The sequence below is a fragment of the Acomys minous genome (genome assembly GCF_964271855.1).
Source record: "Acomys minous genome assembly, chromosome: 1".
Lineage (NCBI taxonomy): Eukaryota > Metazoa > Chordata > Mammalia > Rodentia > Muridae > Acomys > Acomys minous.
The window spans coordinates 76,377,471-76,383,470 of record NC_140483.1 but is presented as its reverse complement, the minus strand read 5'-3'; positions in this window follow the sequence as shown (position 1 = coordinate 76,383,470).

The following is a 6,000-nucleotide window of genomic DNA, read 5'->3' as shown; positions in this document are numbered from 1 at the left end:
TATCACTTCAGCAGTAGTGAGAGGATGATGAGTCCACTGTGCTGGATTGAGGATGACCATCTCAATGCTCTGAAAGAAGGAAGCCTATTGGTTCTGCTTTCACAGATTAAGACCACAATCCATGGAAAGTATCCTTCTTTCCTTTTGTTTTGTTTGTTCCAGCTTTATGCCTCTTTTTTATTTAATTAGTTTTACAAATTACATTTCAATTGTTAACTCCTCACATGTATCCTCCCATTCCTCCCTCACTCTCTTTCATCCTATTTTTCTCCCCTTGGTCTGTGACAGTAGGGGAACTCTTTCCCCACCATATGGTCACAGCCTATCAAGTCTTATCCTTATAGAGTGCTTATTTTTTCTCTGAGTGCCACCAGGCATTCCCAACAAGGTTAAGTGGTCAAATATGGGGCACTAGAGTTCATGTCAGAGTCAGTCCCTTTTCTCCACACAATTATGGAGAATGCCCCGTCCATTGGCCAGATCTGAATAGAGGTTCAATATATACTGCAAGTATTGTCCAGAGTTGGTACAGTAGTTTGAGCAGACCCACCTAGGTTCAGATATGCTCATCAGGATGTGGAGAAAGGGGAAGAGACCTTCATCATGGTGGAAGGACAAACTTGTACAACAACTTTGGAAATCAATCTGGTGCTATCTCAGAAAACTGGAAATAGGGCTATAAGAAGACCCAGCTATTCCACTCCTTGGACTATACCAAAAGATGCTTCACCACACAGGGACATATGGCCAACCATGTTCATGGCAGCCTTATTAATAATATCCATAACCTGGATTTATACTATGGAATACTACTTAACTGTTAAAACAAGGAAATCCTGAATTCGCAGACAAATGGATGGAGCTATAAATCATATGAGTGATCTAACTCAGACCCAGAAAGACCCAGTTGGTATATACACACTTGTGATTGGACACTAGCTCAAAAGGGATGTCCCATGAAAGTCTTCACTTACTAGGACATTAGGATAGATATGGGGACTTCTTATTGGATTCTAGCTGAGAGACGAATAGAATAAGAGGGAAATAGAAGGATCTAGAGATTCCTAGAAACCTACAAAAAGAACATCATTATAGGTGGTTCTTTCCTTTTGGAATATAGGAAAATGTTTTCAAAAGAGTGAAAATAGTGCATGGATTCAAATGAGCTGAGACATAAAGAGCTTTTCATGGATTGCATTTTCTCCCAGGGGCATTAATATTAATATAGTCACAGTTTTCAGAAGTGTGAATTACTAAATCTCAGGACACTCCAGGGGCACCTTTACTGCAAGTCATCATCTCCAGGATTGCATAGTGATATATAGCCCTCCATGGAACATTGATGTGTAGTTCTCCAGGGCAAAAATTGTAATGGATACAATTTTACATCCCAGTGGAATGCAGAGGTATCTGAGTAGAGCTATGAAGCATGGATACATTGGGAGGCAAAGGAAAGGCTGCTTGCCCTCATTACCTGTGGAAATATCTTCATTTTAAGTGTTTCCTTCCTCCACCACAAGTACTAACCATGCTCCATGGAGATCAACAAAATATCTGTTGATGATTATACTGGTGAGATTGTTTTAGGAACAGATCTGAGTCACTGCTGACCTGTGGAAGAAAATTAGACCAAGGATATGTGTTTTGAAAGAAAAATAGATGGTTTATTAAGAAAGAAGAAACATTTCTGAGGATAAGAGTAAACTAAGGAACTTGGAGAAAATCACCTGAAGTGCTTGGGCCACTATGTTCATGGACATTATTGGACATCCTCATAGTGCCTACATTCTCTGTGTCTGTTTAACACAGGCCTTCATCACACAAACTGTTCATTACATGACGCCCAGGTCAGGAAGGGCTTCTGATCTTTCTCTGTCAGCATTAATCTTGATTCTGCAGTTCCCAGTCCCTTATGTCCTGCTTGAATATGGCAGACACTTTGTTGATTCCTACTCCAAGTACAAATGTCCTGCTGTCAATGTAATGTTCTGAATAGACACTTTTGCCCCTCTTTATAGCTGTCATACCATTACACTGGACATCCAAGAAATTGGATTTCCTCTGGTAACCTCATGCTTGGAGAAGGAAAATCCTGAGGCAACATGGCCATCCAGAAGAGGAGTTTATCTTGACTTACAACTCATCCGATGTCCTCATAGGAGACATGAGAGATGAGGCAATGATGGAGCACACCACATTTTGGCCATGACTGCTTAGTTATATGTTCTCTATTTAAGCCTATACTTCATGTGAATGTCACAAAGACTTGATGAACCTAAGAAAACAATGAACTTTCTTCACCTTTCCAATGTCACACATATAATTAATTACTTTTATCTTATGTTCATTATTATTGTGCCTATAATTGGCTTGTGGTGGATGGGTACTGACACTGTTTTATTAGGTTTAGCAGACCCCAGGCTGTAAACCTAATAACTGCAATGACAGAAGGTTTTAATTCCCACCTTCTCCCTGTCTGTGCATCCCCTTCCCATGCTAACCACAATAACAGTAGCTTACTGCTTCTAATTATATCCCTGATAGTTCCAAGGCCTTCTAGCTTATCTTTATGTCTTCTCACCACAACCTGTCATTCTCTTATGAACCACTATGCATGCTGGTGGGCAGGATGCATTATGTGTCCTAATGGTTTGGAAAAATTAAGGACATAGTCTTTTCAGAAACTCCATTATTCTGTCCATGGCTGCTATCTTTCCTAATGAAGCTTCTCTTTGTACCTAAATGCTTGATTATCAATTTCAGGCCCCCACCTGATGGTAATCTCTTATCATCCACTTTTCTACAAACCTGCCTCTTTTTTTAACTGGTTAAAAACTTGCCTGTCCATCAGAAATTTTCTACTGAAGCTAAACATTCATCTAGTTTGCATTGATAATTCCAGCTTTTATAATAGGCAAAAGGCAACAAAGATTACAATTAACAACTCTTTAATGCTAAGTTAAATAACAGTAAGAAACAGCATATTGTGGGAAAAAAGTTATCTCCTGAAAGTTGCAATATTCTGCTGTGTTTTTTTTCCTCTTTTTTTCAACTCTGGGTCACAAATAAATTTCATCTCATTGCATTGCTATTCTTGAAACAGAATTAGCTTTTGTAATCCATTATACTTTACAGAACCAGAATGACAGGATATGATTCCCTGTTATCTTCTGCACTCCCCACAGAGAAGCCTGCTGTGGGCCTTTTAGGACTTGTTCTAGTGGTGTTGTGGCTGAAATCATGGACAAAAAGGCTTAATGCTCTCTATTCAGTTTTCCAGGATAGGGAAAAAAGTGGAGACAATAGCTGCCTAATAACCCAGGAAGAGTAGAAATTACTTCCAATCAAAAAAACATTTTCTACTTCACAATCCACAGCTCAGCAGGGATTCAGACTACATGAGTAGAAACTTGTTCTCAATGACACTTCTCAGGGGGATTTAAGGTGATCAACTCTACATTGTATTGTAGGTCTAAATTAACTACCCTGCAGTACTGTCCCAATGAACCCTACTAAAGGCCATGGAAAAAGATCACTGAGTTCACCTCAAGGCACACCTTTCATGGCCTTGTGGTTAACTTTGATAGTCAACCTTTAACAATCTAACTACAAAAAGACTCTACCATGATGATTATTTTTCTCTTGACACCTTGTTCACTATGTGTAACTAAATATGCCTTTAATATTTATTTGTGCCATGAAAACTGCTTCCACATGCATCCTTTACAATCAATGTCAGACTGACATACTAAAGTGAAGGAAAAAAGATATATATTTCTCTTTCTACAGACCATAGTGCCTCTTAAGGTGACAGCCAAGTGGCATCCACAATATGGTGCTCAAATCAGGAATTACTTGTCTTTCAAAAGGTTGGGATGTACATTTGTTCATTATTTTAATATATTAGACAGGCTTGTGCTAAAATATAATGTGAGGGGTACAGTATTTTAAATATATCTGCTTGGAGTAATGATAGTTCCAAACTTACTTTGTTTGAATTTTTAATAAGTGTTTGCTGGGAGTTTTATTTATTTTAACCTTGTGAGTTTCAATTTCTTCTTCTTCTCACTACTGTCATTTCATACATTATGAAACCAGCCGCAAAGAGGCATATGATTTGCCCCACTGTCCTAAGTAGTAATATTTCCATGTACATTTTAGTAAAGATCCATGTGGATACAACAAACAACAATCCCTATGAGTTTTGAATATTTCTGGATATATAAATGTGTAATATATAGGCATGGATACTGTATAATTCAGGTGAGTTTCTCCCAAGCCATTCAAAAGACAAGAAAATTATAGGAAAAAGGAAAGACAGAGATAGAAGAGATGGTGGTGATTTCTATGATGCTATGGGACCAACTTCAGGAAATTTTGCAGTCAACTAATGAGATTATTAGACAACTGCTCATGGTATCACCCAGGCCTGGGGGAATGAGATACCTAACACCATGTACCAGTCTCAAGGAAGATATGTCAGAGTAAATGAGGATTGATAAGACTCACCGTTTCTTCAATAACCACCCCAATTCCTGAACAATCTTTTAAATAAATCAAGAGTTCCATATTTCTGGGATAATGACATGGGATACTAGGATAGACCAGAGCCATGGTTATAAAGAAGCAGCCAAATTCTACTAGGCTATTTCAAAGCATATTGTTGCAAGTAGACCTACACTCCTCCATGCTACCTATAAACATTTCACATCAATAACTACTCTTGAGGATCTAGGATCCCGTTAGCATGAAACAACTACTTAAAAGCCATTTCATGCCATTTTTTGTTGTTGTTGTTGATACTAGAGCTTCTGTGTAGTGCTGGCAGCCTCTATAAAGAGGTCTTAATGGTGGACCAGTTAGATCATCAGCATTGTTCCTTCCTTTCTTCAAATGTTGAAATTTCAATTTTTAAGTAATGACAATTGTAGGCCTTGTTTTTTTAACTACTTTATTTAAGGTTCATAAATATTTAACCTACCGAATAACCCATTGACCATAGGAAGGAGACAACAAAAGTTTATAGGGGACAGAGGATGTGGACATTTTTAGACTTGTATCCTTAGGGTAATTTTTCTGTGCATCGTTAGGATAACAGCAATCCATTCCAATAGCAAACACCAATCAGCAACACTAATCAGTACTGGTGGCATGATCCAGCAGAAACAGCAAAGCTCCATCAATGTAGACTTCTGGCTTATGGCACGGTGAAACAGAGCAGCAATCATGCCAAAACCTAGCAGAGCTCTGAGAAACTACAGTCTTTTAGGTATCCACTTTATATTATAAACTAGGTTTTTCTTCCATCCCTTTAAAGTAGAACAGATGGTATACTATTCTATGAAGAATTTAGAAAATGATCAGTCACATCATTTCTATGTTTTATAATTCATGAGGATACCTAGTTAAAATGAGAATAATCTGGGCTAGATAGATGTTTCAATTGGTAAAACCCTTGACATGAAAGCATAGGTACCTAAGTGTGAACTCACAAAACCAACATAAAACTCAAACATAGTAGTGTGAAACTTCAATGTTGGCACTCTTGTGGAGAACTCTGAAATGAAAATAAAAGAATCCCCAGAAGATAGAAGGTCAGTTAGACTTGTGCATGCATTCATGAAATCCTGTCTAAGCAAGGTGTAAGATGAGACCAAACAACCTACGTTGTCCTCTGACAGCCAAAAGAGCCCCATGGAGCACATACAAGTTCTCTCTCTCTCTCTCTCTCTCTCTCTCTCTCTCTCTCTCTCTCTCTGTTGTGCATGCGCACACACACACCACAAATCTTCTGAAAATTTATGGTGTATTAATAGTTTTCCAACTAAGTGTATAGGATATAAATAGATTTATCAATCAACATGGCAAATCTGAAAACAGAGAAGTCCTTTTATGAATCATCCCCTGGTAAAATTATAGAGATTTAATTGATGGTAGAACAGGCCCTTTAATCCTCTCTTCAGCTATCCAAAAAGAAGAGAGACAAAAGTGAGAATCAAA